Genomic DNA, 19,432 nt, shown 5'->3' with positions numbered 1-19,432 from the left:
AATAACGGTGTTACTGCCTGTGGGGCTCAAAGCAAGGTTACAAAGAAGCTGATTTTATTGGAATTTACACTGCAGGAAAAGACATTCACACTTAATGGCATTGTAGTGACCGGCCTGTGTGCCAGTTTAATCCTGGGAGCATATTGGTTAGTTGATAATAGAGTAAAGCTAGATTTTGTTGAAGGTGTAACGAAAATCAAAATGACACCGGAGAAAAATGTAATAAAATTTGTAGGGAACCAGGGACAACGACGAGATGGAAGTAATGCCAGAGTAGGAATACTCTGGGAAAAGATGTGTTGGGACCTCAAACCGAGAGAAACCTTCAGTTACTTACAGGAGTAGAGTCACAGGACGAGGTAAGCATCGAGATTAGGATCAGAGAACAGACCGCAAACATTAAACGTTTATCTAAGCAACACGCCTATGAGTCAGAACACATATAATACAGAACTAAAGAGCGTTTTCGAAGAAACCAGCGTGCATGAAGCGCTATGAGTATTGTTTTCAAGTAAAGCTGCATGACCCCTTTAGGTTTAAGCCCTATTCCATTCCACTGATAGAAAGGGAAGCTGTGGATAAAAAAATTAAAAAGATGATTGAATGGAAAATAATAGAGCATTCCCAAAGTAATTATAGTAGCCCTTTCGTCATTGTAACAAAGAAGGATAACTCAGATGCAATTACGCTCGATGCCAGGGCATTGAACGAAATAATGCAGCCACAAATGGATCGGTCTGAAGTGTTGGAGGAATTACTGCAGAAGTTTTATGGTGTCAATATATTGACAAGCATAGACTTGACTGACAGCTTCTAGCAAACACCTCTAACTCAGGAATGTAGAAAATTCACAGCGTTTGTATATGGAGGAAGAAGTTATCATTTCAGAGTGTTGCCATTTGGTCTGAAAATATAAACATCGGCCTTATATGCATGTTGGATGAAGTGCTAGGAGAACAGCTACTAGACAAAATCACAGTCTACATCGACGACATTCAGATTACTACCAAAAGGTGGGAGGAATATAATGAAATTTTGAAACAGGTTCTTGATAAATTTGAGAAGAATAATATTAGTGCCAACCTAGACAAGTCCGATGATTTTGCTATCTAGTACCTTCATGGAGAACATAACATAGTGGAAGACGTCTTATCTAGGTTACCTGCTGGAATGGCCGTTAATGATTAAGAGCAAAAGGAGGTATCAATTCTATACCTCACACGGGTAAAGAATGAGGGCAGAATTCGAGTCGTCCTACAAAACCTAATAAGGATGAGGGTATTAAGCTTATCAAATCGGAATATTGTAGGAATACTAACAGTAAAATCAGGAAATATTAAATGCTACATAAAGGGATCTTATATAGGAGACCAGATCCTGAGAAAAGGCTGTGGAAGGGCTATTGGCCAAAACGGTACCAGTAGCATAATTTGGTTTATACACTACACGTATGCACAACTGGGTGCGAAAACAATTCGCAGATAAGACAAAGGAAAGCTGCTACTTCAACAATATTGAAAAGAAGGCCAAGGCAGTATTGAGAACGTGCATTAAATGTCAAAACACCAAGGCATATAACCATAGCAATAGTATGGAAATGCATCACATGATTCCGACCCAAGTATCGGAAAGGGTCTGCGTGGATTTATGACTTCCTTCCAATATCACGAGGAGAACATAATTATCTATATGTGGTGTTGGGTATGTTGTCAAAGCACATGAAATTATATCCGCTCAGAAAGGCCACTGGTAAGTCGGCAACAGACAAAATAAAGAATGGCTATGTTACCAAGGTAGCGAAATCCGAGAGAATCGTAAGCAATCATGGAAAGTAAGTAACTTGAGTACAGTGGAAGAGAGTGTTGATTGACTTACATATAAATCCCATTTACATTACAAAGTACCATCCTCAATGTAAATGGACGACAGAGTGCTGAGAATGCTCCATAGGTTATTTAGAACCTAGTGTATTAAGAAACATTATATGTGGGTCGAATATGTGGAAAAGTTTGAAAGAATAATCAATTAGCTGCTCCGCAAGAATTGATGACAGGGGAGAGGGTTCCCAGTATTATAGACCAAATAATTATCCTTCCATCTAGGTATGAATTATCCGTTCAAGGAAGAGACCTGGCATTAAAGAGGATAAAGGAAATGGTGGCTAAGTAAAAGACTATCATGAATAGCAAATCAGACAGGCATTCTACGAAGTTGATGATCTGGTGCTATTAAGTCCAGACCGAGGTCCTCAAAAATCAGTTCTGAGGCCAAGAAGTTCCATGAAACTTATTAGTTTCTCTATAGGATAATTAGACTGGCTCACCCTAGTGCCGTGGAGGTGGCCAAAGCAAATAAAGGAAAGAGCAAAAGATTGTGGAACATTGTTGAAATCATAAGGTTTTATCGGAAACAGAGGAACCTCAGGGGGCTACAACACTCTTTGTATTGCTAGGTAGCTGACGCCTACCAGATACCCGAGTTAACTAACAGTTTACTTCCTTTAATTTCACGCATTTATTTCTTCCCTCTTCATCATTTTGAACTAAAATCTGTCAACTATCCTTCTCCAAAAAAGACAAAAAAAGAGATCAATTGAAAAAGAAGACGTACTAATTGAATCTAATACTCCTGATGGTCGGCAATTCCACTAAACAAAAGAGAAATACCGCCTAACACGACACAACTAAGATTGCGTTCCGCAGCTTCTTGGGCGCCCTCACTATATGGTGACAGTATGTGTTATGTGATGAAAACCAACATATATGGACGGCCTAGTGCTGGCGTAGGTAAAAAAAATGTGTTATTAGGTAAAATGGACGGCAGTGCACTGATATTAGATAAATCCGTCTGTTGTGCCAAGATGGACAGTGTTGCACCGTCGGCATTTATCATTTAGTTTCTATCTTTATTTAAACATCAATAAGTGTAGTGAGTGTTTATGAAGAGATTTAATGGTCCAGATGTCGATGTTTATTGTGGAATAACAAGACTACAGTAAATTTAAAGGACCGCTATATGCTGAAAACCATAAATGATATTATGTGGCAAGAAGTAGTTCATGATGTAATGAGCGCTTAGTTAAGGGATTTTCATAGAATTATAGGACATCTGCTAAGATATGAGGGAATGACTTCCATGGTACTAGAGGGAGCTGTAGAGGGCAAAAACTGTAGAGGAAGACAGAGATTGGAATACGTCAAGCAAATAATTGAGGACGTAGGTTGCAAATGCTACTCTGAGATGAAGAGGTTAGCACAGGAAAGGAATTCGTGGCAGGCTGCATCAAACCAGTCTGTAGGCCGATGACCAAAAAAAAAAAAAAAAAAAAAAAAATAGAATTAAGACGAGAAAGTACATCTTTAGCATTAATAAGTCAGTGGTTCTGGTTAACTAGGTTGATATTTTAGGTTCAACGATTTCCCAGTAGCGGTATTTTCAAAGAATTTCCATGAATGAGAGAGCAGGGGAGCTACTGAGAGATGGAAACATTATTGTTTTCAAATTTGGGGCAAAATTTTTTCATTTGAAAACTTGCTAGTTGTCTTCGAGAACAAGCCAATTTTGGAAATCGAACAAGGAGAGTGATGTATGATATTCATCGCTGTGGCCGCCAGTAACTTACTTTGCTAGAAGCTCGCATTGATGAAGCTTGATACACTTCAAGTAGCGTATGGTACAAAAGTGGAGTAAGGTACTAGCGACAGATGGTGCAGTATGTACCATTCCCGTGGGAGAGTCCGTCAGTTGTACTGAACTTGCTTCTGATCGATCGCCACATTCGGGTGCTATGCACCAAAACACCAACTTCTCTTATTATTTATTTACATACGTTTCATCGTATTTAACCCAGTTTTTAGTATGACAGATGTAACCTCCCCGCAGAAATTTAAAAAGGATATTTTATTTTAAATGCTAATGGACATTGTGCTAAGTGCAACCTCCCAGAGAAATTTTGAAACACAGTAATTGAATGTTAACTAGAATACAACCTAATGTAACCTCTCAGCAAATAAATTTAATGACAATGATAATGAGAATCGCAATCTGACTCAAGGTGTAAACTCTCACGAAAATAATGAGAGACAATTTAATGCTAATGAAACTTCAGTGATAATGATAACTCAATTAAACCGAAATATCGGTCTTTGGCCCTGTGCAAAAAATCATAATTATTTTCTTACCTCATTGAAACTGCATGTCAAATTTCTGCTCTTATTGTTGGCCACGGCTTGGAGGAAATGCATTGCAAACAATTTTTTTTTTTTTTGAAAATTAACTGAAACTTTTCCTTAAAGGAAATGGAAGGAGATCGTTGGTTCAATTAAAAGGTTCTTTTGTAAAAATTGCTTTGAAATCAAAATTATTATTGGGGCGATTATTGCACAAATTAGTTACAGTTGATTTACATTATTAGCTGAGCATTGCTGATTCATTACCTTGTTTAAAAAAATAATATACCTCGTCCTGAATCTTGACCAGAATGCCATGTCGACGCCCGCCGACTCCTCACACACAACTGCACTGGGCTGCTCACAGACTGCCCACTGACAGACTGCTCGCAACTGTACTGCACGACTACTACTAACAGACTGCTTCACAACTGTACTGCACGACGACAACTAACAGGCTGCTCGCAACACTCGCGCGGTCAAGCGCAGACTAACCACGATAAATGGCTCTCTGGTCAAAGATTTTATCATGCCTCACCATCGCTGCTACGTTACATACGTGTTTCACAGACACTCATGGTTACCCTACAAGTCTATCCTTTTTGTTTATTAAATTTCACTAGTTTTGAGAAACATAAGAGTAACTCTATTGCAACCAAAGTGCCTAAGACACTTCCGGGTCACTTTGGCGCACCTGGAAGACGAAGTACTCCGGCTGCACTAGTCACTGCGTCTCGGGCGTTCTTAAGAGCCGCACATGTATCTCTCTTTCGGGCGGACATGTCGTACTCTGTATCGGAAGTGGATAGAAAAGTCATCTTACAATTCAGAAAGCTATGTCGAATGCTCTAGAATGTGTGAACATTTAAATAATAACCAACCAGGAAATATTAATGAGAAGTGTCGCCTACCATCATTGTCAGTACTACAGATCTTTTTCTCTGAAGATACAGAGGCTAACCTGGGCAAGTGGCATCCCATAAAAAGCACAATCACAGGTTCCAGTTAACAGTGTAGCAGCCTCCGCCGAAGAAGATCCCATGACCAACGAGCTTCTTCTGCGCTGTGGACACAACTTTAGAAGACGACAGGTCGGTGGAAAGAACGGTTAGAGACTCTTATTCAACCTCTCCACAACTGTCCAGCTTTCGGATCTGGCTTCCCAAAGCTTCCAGTATTCCGATCTGACTTCCCAAGAACACGTAATCTATAGGGATACGGTACATTTTCCCAAATTCGGGCGTGCGGCGTTGCCTTGGGGAACCATAATTCTGCCTCCACGAGGTGAAGATAACTGTTTTTCGGAACCACTGCGTGATTTGGATAAAAAGTTTGTACTATGGCGTACTGCTTTGCTGAATACGTTTATGATATAGCCGAGTGGCAGCGCTTCAGTTAACTTGAGCTTCGACATACACAATGAGCATGTCTGTCTATTCGGAAAACCAGTACGGAAACATGTTTACTGTGTGGGAGGCGCACCGGAACTGAGCAGGTCTTGCAGCAAGGTAGACTTAAGTGTCATCCGTTTACCGTCTGACGTAGTACACGTCATACTTTCTGCCCTGCTGCATACCAGGACGGGCCACTCTGAAACTTTTTCTCTTACTCTCAGCACACGTGGAAGCGTTACACATCTCACCGGAAGGAGCCGTAGAACGGAAGCGGTACGTTTCCGGAGATGCGTTCCTGTTCCAAATATTATGTATTCTTTCCCCTCTAAAAGTCATGTAAGTTTGTAACGGGAATTTCCTAACATCCTGCAGTCACAGTTATGCGATTGTATTCGTGACTTCTTGTCAGAAATATTATGTCTCCAAGTTCGTCGTCAAATAAGTGGTGTCTAGGAAGCCTATTTAGTAGGTTTGCTATACAAACATTCAAATTGTATTAATGTGTTTTATTAGAAAATGAAAAGAGAAAATATTTTACTTCTGCAATTACACAGATGTGCCGCAAGGAAAGAGCGACCTACGAAATAATGAACCTTCTTCAGTATAAACAGTTCCTAGTCTGTGCTACTGTTGTGGACTGGCAAGACAGCCAATCCACAGTGACGGGTAACCGAAATGCACGCGCTTAAACTCACGCAGGCTGGCGTGAGGTCTGAAACAGGATACGTAATGAATGCTATAAAGAAAAGCACGTAGCTGCTGGAATACTTAACTTTCATCCACAATTGGTGAACATTAGTCATGTTACTGTACATGCTTCATTAGATACATAGCAAAGGATAAATGGCGCCTTGCTAGGTCGTAGCAATTGACTTAGCTGAAGGCTATGCTAACTATCGTTTCGGCAAATGAGAGCGTAATTCTCAGTGAACCTTTCCTAAAGTCGGCTGTACAACTGGGGCGAGTGATAGTAAGTCTCTCTAGACCTGCCGTGTGGCGGCGCTCGGTCTGCAATCACTGATAGTGGCGACACGCGGGTCCGACGTATACTAGCGGACCGCGGCCGATTTAAAAGGCTACCACCTAGCAAGTGTGGTGTCTGGCGGTGACACCACATTCCTCCCCCGCAAATCGGCGGACGGTTGTGGTATAAGGCTTCCGCCCGGCGTGGAGAGGACCCCATGTTGGCGTATGCGACGAGGTGGGGAGCCTAACAACAGGCGAGGCTGTGCCACCCGCACCCGGCCATTCGGTCCGAGGGGAGCTAGGAAACGCCTGAAAACATAGTCCAGGGTGCACGCCAACATGCGGTGTATGCGCCCGTAGATAGTCAGGAGGGGCCGAAGTGTCGACCTCCATCGAGTCGGGGTACCCGACGGGCGAAGACATCTTGTCCGGAGCGGACAAGAGGTCCACGTCGGAGGACAGCTGGTCACGGGAAGCGATCGGCGGCGCGTGACCCAGGGAGGCGCTTGGCGGCTGCAGCGAAGCGTCCACTGCGGGCGTTGCCGGCGGGAGAAAAGGCGGCGGCGGCGGCGGCGGCGGCGGCGCGTCGCCATGGGGCAAAATGGAAGGCAGCGTCGGTAACACCTGGGGCTGAGGCGAGCCAGTAGATGGGTCCCCAGGGCGCTGACCGGACGGCACCGTCGCTGAAAGCAGACGGGGAGCGGCAGAACCCGTGCGACGACAGAGGCGCAGCTGATTGAGATGCCGACGCACCTCACCAGAGGCCCCCAAAACCAGATACATAGCGCGGCCGAGGCAGCGAAGAATGCGCCCTGCGAGCCAACGCCGTGAACCGCGATAGTTGCGATAATAGACAACGTCGCTTGGAGCAAAAGCAGGTGTCTGCCGCTGCACAGGAACCTGATGCGGCGGATGCAGCAAAGACATCAAGGTTCGATGAGGACGACCGTGGAGCAACTCAGCCGGCGAGGCACCATCTCGGTGCTGAGAGCGATACGAGGACAAAAAGAGCAACAACGCGTCCTCCCGAGAATGCGACTCTTTCAGCTTCAACATCTGTGACTTGATAGTCCGGACCAATCGTTCAGTGGCACCGTGTGACTGAGGCCAAAACGGCGCGGATGTCAGATGTTGAATACCATTGGCCTTGCAGAATGACTGAAATTCTGCGGACATGAATTGTGGGCCATTGTCTGAAACAATAGCCTCTGGAAGACCTTCTATGCAAAAGATAGCAGATAATGCTTGGATGGCGGTAGATGAATTCGTGGAAGACATCTTGACAACAAAAGGAAAATTACTGAATGAATCGACCACAACCAACCATCGAGCATTCCAGAATGGACCAGCAAAATCTATGTGTAAGCGTTGCCAAGGGGAAGTGGCTTTTGGCCATGCAACGAATTTCCGCAGTGGCGCGGATTGTTGTCCGGCACATGCCATGCAAGAAGAGCACATATTCGTAATCGCAGCATCGATTCCGAACCAAGTACAGTGCTGACGAGCAAGTTGTTTCGTTCGCACTATACCCCAATGTCCTTGGTGGAGAAGCCGTAAGACAGAGGACTGTAACGAACGTGGGACTACGACCCTGGACTGATCATTATCAGAACGCAACAACAAAACACCACATCGAAGAAAAAGTCTCTCTTTGTGAGCAAAAAATCTGCGAACCAACGGGTCCTCGATCCCTGACTTTGACAAGGGCCATTGCGTAGCAACAAAACGCAAAACCGTAGCAAGGACAGGGTCAGCAGCTGTGGCTGTAGCTACACGACGAATATCAATCGGAAACGATTCGACCACGTCATCGGTTTCCGCATCAATGAACATGCAGGCAAGTTCGGAGGAATCAAATGCTCTATCCTCAGCAACAGGCAAACGGGACAAAGCATCGGCGTTTCCGTGCTTAGCAGTGGACCGATACAAGATATCGTAGCGGTACTGCGAGAGGAAAATAGACCAGCGAATGAATTTCTGCGCTGTACGTGGAGGTACAGGCTTGTTCGGATGAAAAAGCGATGTCAAAGGTTTGTGGTCTGTGATGATGGTAAAGTGACGACCATACAAGAAATCGTGAAACTTAGTAACACCAAAGACGAGAGCCAAAGCTTCTTTCTCGATCTGTGAATAATTTCTTTGCGCAGACGAGAGCAATTTGGACGCAAAGGCAATAGGGCGATCATGCGAGCCATCTTTGTGCTCAAGCACACCACCTATCCCGAAATCCGATGCATCTACCATCAACAAAAGGGGTTTCTGGGGATCGAATGGCGTAAGGCAAGTATTAGAAAGCAACGCCGATTTCAACTGGCGAAAGGCGCGTTCGCATTCCGTCGACCAGACGAACGGAACACCTTTATGGCGTAAGCGATGAAGCGGAGCTGAAATGGAAGAGGCATGCGGGATATGGTTATGATAATAGTTGACTTTTCCCAGCACACTCTGTAGCTGCTTCAAATTCTGCGGCGAAGGCAAGTCTTGTATGGCACGAAGGTGCTCTGGACTCGGATGTATGCTTTGGGCATTGATTACATGTCCCAAATATGGTAAGTCACGAGCAAAAAACACACATTTGTCCTTCCGCAAGCGAAGACCATTTTGTCGCAAGACCTGAAATAATGTTCTGAGATTGGCTAAATGTTCTTCTTCCGTCTTTCCGGAGATCACAATATCGTCCAGATAGTTTGCTGCAGTAGGGACCGACGCACAAACAGGTTGCAGATATTGCTGGAACAATGCAGGGGCGGATGCACACCCGAACGGCAGTCTTTTGAAGCGATACAAACCAAGATGCGTGTTAACCACCAATACGCACTGGGATTCTTCGTCCACCGGTATTTGCAAGTACGCATCTGCTAGGTCCAACTTCGAAATATATTTACCCGGGCACAGTTTGTCAAAAAGATCTTCCGGGCGGGGTAAGGATAAGTTGCAATCACTAGTTGTGGATTCACTGTTGCTTGAAGTCCACACAAAGTCTCAAGTTGCCGGAAGGTTTTGGCAATATTACTAAGGGTGATGCCCAGAGAGAAGCCTGCACACGTTCAATTACACCTTGTGATTCTAAATCGTGTAATGTCCTTGCGACCTCATCACGCAATGCGTGGGGAACATTGTGCGCTCTGAAGAATTTCGGTTGCGCGTTTACTTTCAGTTCCAAATGTGCTTGATAGTTCTTAGCGCAACCGAGGCCCGGTGCAAAAATGTCTGCAAACTCTTCACATAGACGAGAAACACTGGCTGAAGGCACAGTCTGGTTCTCTGTTAGGACCTGATTTACGATAGACAAGTGAAACAACTGAAATAAATCTAAACCAAACACGTTCACAGCAGAAGAAGAACTTAGGACGTAAAATGACACAGGTTTTGATTGTCCCTTGTATGTTGCACGTAGGCCGCACTGTCCTAACATAGGGATATGCTGTCCGGAATAACTATGTAACTTAACATTTGCGGCATGCAACGGATGGTTACCCAGTTGTTTGTACGTGTCTTTATTGATTAGTGAAACTGCAGCTCCGGTATCGAGCTGGAATGGGATCACGTTGCCATTAATGTCCAAGTCTACAAAAAGTTTATTGTCCTGCTGACGACAAGAGCGACTGTCTCGTGCCACGTGAACAGACACTGGTACAGAATCACTCGCGACATGACGTGATTTCCGTCGATGTCGACGCACACTTTTTGTGGGACGAACACAGTCACTGTTAGAAGGAGTGGCACAGGGCGGAGTGGAATTAACTACATGAATTTCCATGGGCGAAGGTTCACGAGCCTGAGTATTCTTGGTTCGATTCCGGCGCGAAGCAAAGGGCCTGGAATGGTTTTTAGTGTCCGTTCTGAGCTTTTTCTGGCAAAAACTCTGAACATGTCCTTTTTTATTACACAAAAAGCAAATAGCTTGGCGTGACGGGCAATTCTCACGCGAATGTCTAGTAGCATACCGCGGGCATGACTTTAGTACTGCATTTGCATGCTGGCGCGGGACACATGGCTGCGCGGACGTGCGCGAGGGCTGTTTACAGTTCCGTGCAGCTCGCCCGGCGGGCCGGTTAATGTGACACACAGCCGGCAAAGGTGCAAATGATTCGTGAGCAAAGTCAAGCGTGTCTTGCCTATCCAATATGTCTATCACTTGTTGAAGGGAGGGATTGACTAGCTTCAAAATCTGTTCCCGTATACGAACATCATAAACGTTTTGTGCAATTGCATCACGCACCATAGTATCTGAATAAGGGAGTCCACATTCACACTCAAAAGCACAATCCCTAGTAAGGCCTTGCAAAGTTGCAACCCACTCCCGATTAGTCTGACTGGCCGTACGTTTTGTACGAAAGAACGTATACCGTTTTGCAACTACATCGACTGATTCCTTGAAATAGGCATCTAAAGCAGACAAAATTTCTTCGTAGGACAGAGTTGCTACGTCGCGTCGGGGAAATAATTTCACTATCACACGGTACGTCTGCACCCCTACACACGACAATAAGTGAGGCTGCCGCTCGTTACCTTGAATTCTGTAGGCGGCGAGATGAAATCCCAATTGGCGTGACCACTCCGTCCAGCTTTCCATCGCCGCATCGAAGTGACGAAAAGGTGGTGCAACTGCATGTTGTGGGAGCGGTAGCTGTGAAGCGGCGGCTGCCGCATCGTTTTGCATCGCACGTTGACCCTGGACGAGCTGTCCAAGGGCATCAAATAAGGCCTGCGTCTGCTGATTCTGCAAGCGATAAAATTCGGACAGTACGTCTGGAGATTGTGGCGAAGCCATGACACAAGTAAAGTAGTTATACACTCCTGGAAATGGAAAAAAGAACACATTGACACCGGTGTGTCAGACCCACCATACTTGCTCTGGACACTGCGAGAGGGCTGTACAAGCAATGATCACACGCACGGCACAGCGGACACACCAGGAACCGCGGTGTTGGCCGTCGAATGGCGCTAGCTGCGCAGCATTTGTGCACCGCCGCCGTCAGTGTCAGCCAGTTTGCCGTGGCATACGGAGCTCCATCGCAGTCTTTAACACTGGTAGCATGCCGCGACAGCGTGGATGTGAACCGTATGTGCAGTTGACGGACTTTGAGCGAGGGCGTATAGTGGGCATGCGGGAGGCGGGGTGGACGTACCGCCGAATTGCTCAACACGTGGGGCGTGAGGTCTCCACAGTACATCGATGTTGTCGACAGTGGTCGGCGGAAGGTGCACGTGCCCGTCGACCTTGTACCGGACCGCAGCGACGCACGGATGCACGCCAAGACCGTAGGATCCTACGCAGTACCGTAGGGGACCGCACCGCCACTTCCCAGCAAATTAGGGACACTGTTGCTCCTGGGGTATCGGCGAGGACCATTCGCAACCGTCTCCATGAAGCTGGGCTACGGTCCCGCACACCGTTAGGCCGTCTTCCGCTCACGCCCCAACATCGTGCAGCCCGCCTCCAGTGGTGTCGCGACAGGCGTGAATGGAGGGACGAATGGAGACGTGTCGTCTTCAGCGATGAGAGTCGCTTCTGCCTTGGTGCCAATGATGGTCGTATGCGTGTTTGGCGCCGTGCAGGTGAGCGCCACAATCAGGACTGCATACGACCGAGGCACACAGGGCCAACACCCGGCATCATGGTGTGGGGAGCGATCTCCTACACTGGCCGTACACCTCTGGTGATCGTCGAGGGGACACTGAATAGTGCACGGTACATCCAAACCGTCATCGAACCCATCGTTCTACCATTCCTAGACCGGCAAGGGAACTTGCTGTTCCAACAGGACAATGCACATCCGCATGTATCCCGTGCCACCCAACGTGCTCTAGAAGGTGTAAGTCAACTACCCTGGCCAGCAAGATCTCCGGATCTGTCCCCCATTGAGCATGTTTGGGACTGGATGAAGCGTCGTCTCACGCGGTCTGCACGTCCAGCACGAACGCTGGTCCAACTGAGGCGCCAGGTGGAAATGGCATGGCAAGCCGTTCCACAGGACTACATCCAGCATCTCTACGATCGTCTCCATGGGAGAATAGCAGCCTGCATTGCTGCGAAAGGTGGATATACACTGTACTAGTGCCGACATTGTGCATGCTCTGTTGCCTGTGTCTATGTGCCTGTGGTTCTGTCAGTGTGATCATGTGATGTATCTGACCCCAGGAATGTGTCAATAAAGTTTCCCCTTCCTGGTACAAAGAATTCACGGTGTTTTTATTTCAATTTCCAGGAGTGTATATAAAGGAGACCGTTTGTATCCGAGTCGCCAAAAATGTTGTGGACTGGCAAGAGAGCCAATCCACAGTGACAGGTAACCGAAAGGCACGCGCTGAAACTCACGCAGGCTGGCGTGAGGTCTGAAACAGGATACGTAATGAATGCTATAAAGGAAAGTACGTAGCTGCTGGAGTACTTCACTTTAATCCACAATTGGTGAACATTAGTCTTGTTACTGTACATGCTTCATTAGATACATAGCAAAGGATAAATGGCGCCTTGCTGGGTCGTAGCAATTGACTTAGCTGAAGGCTATGCTAACTATCGTCTCGGCAAATGAGAGCGTAATTCTCAGTGAACCTTTCCTAGCAAAGTCGGCTGTACAACTGGGGCGAGTGATAGTAAGTCTCTCTAGACCTGCCGTGTGGCGGCGCTCGGTCTGCAATCACTGATAATGGCGACACGCGGGTCCGACTTATACTAGCGGACCGCGGCCGATTTAAAAGGCTACCACCTAGCAAGTGTGGTGTCTGGCGGTGACAACACAGCTACATAGTGTGTACAAGTGAAGTAACCAGAGTTGACGCTAGTCTTGAAGCTGCAATTCAACTGGGGCGTCACTAATCGGTCGCGGCGCTAATGTACTCTTCGCATAGGTGCCACTGCTGTCCCATTGTCGTCCTGGAGAGGGGTTGGTCAGAGTGTGATTGGCTGACGTCTTTTCACAGCCATCTCTTCTCTCTGACGTGCCGGCACTTGACATTACGCCGTAAGATTCCTCCACCCTCCCCCCCCCCCCCCCCCAAAACGACGGACCGTCGTCCTGTAAGGAGCACGATAACGGGAGGGGAAGCAGAGGAGCGTGGATGCTGCGATAGACCGGAAGCTGTGGCTCCAGGGGACGTCATACTTCCCGTCGTACCCTGCCATCTGGCCTTCTCTCTGGTGGAAACGTCCCCCGAAAACGACCAGAAGTGTACGCGTCCACCTCCTGAGGCCCATGCCACGATGGCGAAGGATTCGGCTGCTGCGGCATAGGTGGGTCCAGCTCCAACTGCTGGACGAGAGGAGTCGGAGGAGGCGAAGGATCTGTCTCGAAGTGATCGTCCCAAGATGTCGTGATGACATCCTCTAGTGGTTGCTTTAGCCGCGTTGTTCTCAGGATCCGTGAACCTGGGGGAAGAGATGACAGTGGCGAATTTTATTGTGATTTCGGCGCTGAAATGAGATACATGCATGCGCCAAGTCGACGAAGAATCTCGCCTCGCGCCCACAGTCTGCTGCCGCGAAAAACCCAGAAGAACACAATATCATGGGGCGCGAATGAATATTTGCGGCTTTTCTTCGGCCCCAGATGCTGAGGAGGGTGGAGCAGGTTGGGCAGTGTTCGAAGGCAGCGGCCGTGAAGCAATTTCGCTAGCGGCGTTCCATTTCGGGGATGCGAATTGTAGGAGGCGAGAAACAGTTGCAATGCTTGATCCCTAGTGTGTGCTGTGCGAATTTGGCCATCTGCTGCTTGTGAGTTCTGACAAAACTTTCCGCCTCGCCGTTTGACTGTGGATGGAACGGTACACTGGTTAGGTGTTATACGCCACTGCATTCACGGAATGTTTCAGATTATTTTGACGTCAACTAAGGCCATTGTTAGACACGATGACTTCAGGTAAACCTTCGAGGGAAAAAATAGAGGACGTCTGAATCGTGCTACGTGACGTCGACCAGTTCATTGCCACAGGAAACGGAAACTTGCTATAAGAGTCAACCACAATCAACCAACGAGTGTTTCAAACGAGTACCACATAATATATGTGCACACGTTGCCATGGTGATTGTGACTTAGGCGAAGCAGGGAATTTTTGAGGCGGAGCAGACTGATTTTCCGCACATGCGAGACTCTGACGTCATCTGTCCCGTTTGGGAGACCACAATACCCTACCAAGTACAATGTCAACGCGTTAACCGTTTCGTAAGAATAATCGCCCAGCGTTCTTGATGAGGTAACAGCAATATTCCTTTTATACAAACCTTTGGGGATCAAAACAAGTGACACTGTCCTTTCGAACAAGAATCGCACCATGCTGTATAGGCGCACTAGAGTTCTTTATGCTATGCAATGAGCAAGGCCAAGATGAGATAGTGTATTTTAGCAACATGTTCAAATCAGATGCAGCTTCCATGGCCTGTGCAATTTTCCGATAGTTCAGAGGAAAGGACTGATGTAATTCAGAATCTGAGCATCGATGTAACGACAAGATGCAGCAGAAGTGTCGAAGTCTGTATCGGAAGATTTGAAAATGCGTCCGCATTACCATGTTGAGCTGTCGGACGATTCATAATCTCGTACTAATATTGAGACAACCACAAAGCAGTTTTTCGGCAGTTGGTACAGGAACCGGCTTCGTCGGATGACACAAGGACTACAATGGCTTGTGATCCGTTACTAAGTAGAATTTTCTAACGTACAGATAGTGGTGGAATTTGGTGCCACCATACACAATAGCCAATGCCCCTTTTTTCTGTTTGTGAATAAGTACAATAAGCTTTGGACAACAGTTTTGATGTGAATGCTCCGATTCTGTAAGGAGAAGCGTCAACTCGAACACAACTGGTTTGTCAGGATCAAAGTGAACCAAGTATTGATCACTGAACAATGTGTCTTTAATGTTTTGAGAGGTTTGTTGGCACTCATTTTCCCAAACACAGAAGACGTTCTTGCGACGCAAGCGATGCAATGGAGCTGTGATTTGCGCAACATTCGGTATGAACCGAATATAATAGTTCATTTTTCCTCAGACTGACTGCAATCCTGTGACATTGCCAGGAAATGGAGGGTCACGTATCGGTAACAAATGTGACTTAAGATTATGTACCCTTGAGTGTTTATGACAACACCAAGATACTGCAGCTCTTGTTTAAAAATCACAATTGTCCAATCTACACTGATTAGAGCCTAACAGTTCATACGTGTTACGAATCATCAATGTAACAGTGGCACCCTGGCGTTGCACGGAAGAAACTGCTTGCTTGCTGCTTTTGCTAATCCGTGCAGCAGACTTTGAATACACTGCATTGATTACATGGGCCTTGTGTCTAGATTTTTGTGAGCGGGCAGAATTCTTACGTTTGTTCCATTGCAAACCTACGGATTGCATGAGACATTTCTTGCCACAAGAATAACACTGCGGTAGTCTGGACGGGCAGTTTTGGAGTTTGAGCCGTGAATAGCACCAAGGACATGGCTCAATTCCGTTCGCCTGTTTAGAGAACTGTTTACGTGGTGAGGGGTGTGCAGGCTGTTGCTAGCTACTGGGCTGGTCGCGAGGCAGGGGGCAAATTGGTGGCTGTTCAGACTTATCGGCCGCTACGGCACCTGAATCATAATCACCTAGCATTTGCTCTAGGTTGTGGAAATGATGGTCATAACAGTTTCAGAATCTGTTCTCATAGTCTGACATCAGTTACATTGAACACGATCACATCACGCAACATAACATCTGAATATAATGTACCACGAGCACATTTGAGTTTGCATTTCTTCTTCATACCCTACAAATCTGTTACCCACTCTCGATAAGTTTGTTCGACTTTTTCTTGCAACTAAAGAATTGGTAACTAACTGCCGCCAAATTCACTTTGGTCATAATACTTAGAGAATCTGCAATCTGATCACAGGAACGTTCAATCAGAGCGGCGTTATGGAACAGTTTTGTGAGTGAGGCGAAAAACTGCACTTCCTGTCGTTGACCCAAAAAATGTAGCTTCACAGTAGCTGGTACTCGGTGAGCAATTATGTGGGCTTCATACTCTTGAAACCACTCGAGCCATACCTCTTCTTTTTCGTTAAACGGCGAAAAGTCGGTATAGCACTCGGAGCTACAGTTGTTGCTTGTGGCGTTGTGTTAGAGGCTTGAATGATTAGTAGCTGCTGTACGGTGTTTAGCAACATGGCTATCTGCTGCGCCTGAAACTGAAACATCTGTGTCAGCTGCGTTGCATATATCGCTTGTAGTTGAGGCGTCTGAGCAGAGGATCGGAGAGGTGAGCTGCTAATTTTGGAATAGGAAAACGCAATAAAGAAACAAAGCAAGCAATAAAAAGCACACAGTCAAAAAAAAAATTTTCTGCAACTTCCACCTGAAAACACTAAATAGAAAAAAACACTATAAGAGACACTGTTAAAACTTGTAAACACACCTCTGCAAAGAAAATATAAGACGCTTTTACGCAAGTCGCTAGTCTTGAAGCTGCTATTGAACTGGAGCGTCACCAGTCCGTTGTGGCGCTTACGTCCTCTTCGCATAGGGACCGCTGCAGTCGCGTTATCATCCTGGTGAGGGGTCGGTCAGCGTGGAACTGGTTGACGTCTTCTCACAGCTATCTCTATCGTTCCCGACTTAAGTGCCGACGCTTCACTTTACGCCGTAACAAGGTAGGTCATAGTCCATAGTAACTGAAAAAAAGTCATCGAGAAATACGTAGGGTTCGCTGCCGTTACTCAAAAAGTGCTATAAACTCTCTGCTGTTCCTAACCTACGAAGGCATCCTGAAAAGCAATGCCTCCGAACTATTTTTGTGAAAACTCGTAAAGCATTTTAAGCAGGATAAACGTTATAAACGTTACACGTCTTTATTCCCCACGTCTGCGTTCGGCCGATAGAGGGCTCCGAATTGTACGTATAACACGGTGGTGTGTAACGTAACCATTTTGGTGCATAATAGAATTTTGAATTCCAAGAGTTCGTCCACACATGGAGCACCCTCTGCTTCAGGATGATAATGCTAGACCACACACGAGCGCTCCGACATCAGCAACATTTCGACGGCTTGGGTTCACTGTCCTCAATCAACCTTCATACAATCCCGACATAGTCCCATCCTAGTCTCATCTGTTTCCTATACTTAAATAATACCTACGAGGCTTCGCTTTGACAGTGACGAAGCAGTGCAAGCATAGGTGAGGTCATGGCCCGGTCAACATTCTACAGTAGAAGTATCAACACACTGATATCTTCTTGGGAAAAATGTGTTTGTCGCCAGGGTATCTACTACAGAAATAAGTAATTGGAAATAAAGAATAAACATGTGGACTGTTCATAATGCATGTTTCATTTTAAAAAATTCTAAGAATTATCACATAAAAAATTTGGAGGCATTATTTTTCAAACGACGTCTTATATGACGCTGTCTGACCAACTTTCTTTGAGCGTCTGCAGATGAAACTCTCATTTATCGTCTCGGAAAATCATCAGAAGATCGAAGCCGATAGGAAACTGGTTTGGACAGGATAGCTGTGTGGTGCGAAAAGGGGCAGTTGAATCTTAATAACGAAAAGTTTGAAGTTATCCACATGACTACTGACTTTTGCAGCTGTCGTCCTCTCATTTTTCGTCACAATCATCTTCAATGACCGTCCGTCACGATCACTCAACAAACAATTTACTCCATAGTGTGACTAAACGCACGGTGTTTTTCCGCTTTCCATGTATAAGGTGTAAATCTTCAACACGATGGATCTTGAAACACAAAACACGTAGGATGCTTTATAATGGGTGAATCCACCACACGAACACCGCCGGTTTGTCTACGTTCGAGATGTTCAGCTCCGACATAATGCATTGAGGACTACAAAGAACGTTGTTCTGACCACCACTCACACTGGCAACGTGCTGAGACATTACACAGGTACCGTTCGTAGTCAAATACGGCAGCGCAGCCTGCAGGTTTGGCTGTCATCTGTATTTATGTTCAAGCACGCATTTCTCGTGGTGTTTCTATATTTTTGTCCAACATAACGTATATGAGATGTTCATGAACTTTCACCCATTCTATTCCTCTTATTTTTAGTCACACACCTGTTCAATAACAGTCTGTCACAATCACTCGGCTGGCCGTTGATGCCGAGCAGTTCTAGGCGCTTCAGTCATGAACTGCGCTGCTGCTACGGTCGCAGCTTCGACTCATGCCTCGAGCATGGATGTTTGTGATGTCCTTAGGTTCGTTAAGTTTGCGTAGTTTTAAGTCTAGGGGACTGTTTACCTTAGATGATAAATCCGATAGTGCTCAGAGCCATTCGAACCATTTGAACAATCACTCGACAAACAGTTAAGTCCGTCGTGTCACTCAGCGCACTATGTTTTCCGATTTCCTTGTGTGCTGGAGCAACGACGGATACCAGGCAATTAGAAAGAAAGCCCAGGTCATTAGCGTCTTCCAAGAGAAATGTTGGACATATGTACTTAATGAAAGACCTGCATCGCTGACTTCATTCTGTTCAAGAACTATGGGACTCGATTTGTGCTGGCATATCATGGCCTTTTTTCAGAACAGAATACCGAACGAGGTGGCGCAGTGATTAGCACACTGGACTCGCATTCGGGAGCACGACGGTTCAAACGCGCGTCAGGTCATGCTGATTTAGGTTTTCCGTCATTCCCCTAAAACGCTTCAGGCAAATGCCGGGATGGTTCCTTCGAAAGGACATGGCCGATTTTATTCCCCATCCTTCCTTAATCCGATGGGATCCATGATCTCGCTTTTTCGTCCCCTCCTCCCAATCAGCCAAGCAGATCGGAAATCTTCTCTTCCGAATCAATTTGGATTGTTGAAACATTAATCGTGTGACCAGAGATGACGCACTGCCGGTAGTAGAGCTGTGAGAATGAGTCGTGACCGAATACACAGCCTGTGTGGATGTGCGATGCGGT

The sequence above is a fragment of the Schistocerca piceifrons genome, chromosome 8 (assembly GCF_021461385.2).
Source record: "Schistocerca piceifrons isolate TAMUIC-IGC-003096 chromosome 8, iqSchPice1.1, whole genome shotgun sequence".
NCBI lineage: Eukaryota > Metazoa > Arthropoda > Insecta > Orthoptera > Acrididae > Schistocerca > Schistocerca piceifrons.
This window is presented reverse-complemented; position numbering follows the sequence as displayed.